Source organism: Glycine soja, chromosome 14 (assembly GCF_004193775.1).
Source record: "Glycine soja cultivar W05 chromosome 14, ASM419377v2, whole genome shotgun sequence".
Classification (NCBI taxonomy): domain Eukaryota; kingdom Viridiplantae; phylum Streptophyta; class Magnoliopsida; order Fabales; family Fabaceae; genus Glycine; species Glycine soja.
The window spans coordinates 43172847-43173925 of NC_041015.1; the positions used below are offsets into that span (position 1 = coordinate 43172847).

General features: G+C 34.4%; 1 non-coding gene across 1 annotated transcript; it reads right to left on the reverse strand.

Annotated features, from left to right (window-relative positions):
- Positions 1-251: 251 nt before the first annotated feature.
- On the reverse strand, positions 252-334 carry LOC114385555. Its single transcript, XR_003660924.1, has one exon. It is a non-coding gene; the product is annotated as a small nucleolar RNA R38 (small nucleolar RNA).
- Between the last annotated feature and the right edge of the window lie 745 nt (positions 335-1079).

The following is a 1079-nucleotide window of genomic DNA, read 5'->3' on the forward strand; positions in this document are numbered from 1 at the left end:
GACAATTTATGCACTTTTTTCAAATGGAGGATCCACACAATAAGAAAGCTCGGATTGTAATGATTGGATTACCAAGTAAGCAGAAAGCTATCAATTGAAATAAAATTCACAAAAGAGAGAAATTTTGCATAAACCCCTAATTTATACTCAAAAGCACACATTTTAATTCAACCAAAGAAGCATCCCTTAATTTAAAACCATCCAACTGTGGTGCATAAAAACACCCAAGTTGTACTTAACATGGATTTTAAGAGTGTTTCAGATTACAAGTTTTCAGCACCTGCTACATCAGCCAGGGATAACTGTAAAATTGTTGATCTCATCCAAAACACTCCTAACACAATCTCTCTATCTCTCTCTCTCTCTCTCTCTCTCTATTGCTTCCCACCCTTTTCTCCCCTCCATTTCCCTTTCCTCATTCGAAAAATCATATATTTATATAAAAGAGTACATGATCACAAAGAGACCAAGCTTACCTTTAACAGAAACAGTGACAATGGCAGTGAGATCTAAAACAATGGCGCGGAGACTTGAAGCTTTCCTCGTACCTCGATCGGGTCACCACTAAAAGAAGCTTAATTGAGTCACAAGCAAATGTATCTTATACCTATAGAGAACTAAGAAGTGAACTAAAATAGAAGATAACTTTTTAAATCTTACAATTAAAAAAGAAAATAACCAACAAAACTAATTTACTTAAACTTAAAATAAAAGAACTTACTTATCTCCCGACAAAATTTGAACTAATTTACTTAAGCTGTGAGTTTACTTAAACTAATGAAGATCTCTTTACTCTTATAAACTAAAATGCTAAAGACAAAAAAAAATTCACAAACTGCACTATACTAGATCCACAACTTAATGCTTGTGAGACATCACATAAGTATAATGACAAGGGCCAAATCGGGTGAAGTAAGAACCGAGAGAAAGCCACCAACAAATAAGAGAAGAGGCCTACAGAAGCAGTACTATATTTATTGCATTAATAATAACTTCACTCAAGCAACTTGCAAGCAGCCAAGCACAGTATGGTGAAGATGGATACACTATCAACTACGATCGTATTACTAACTGGCATA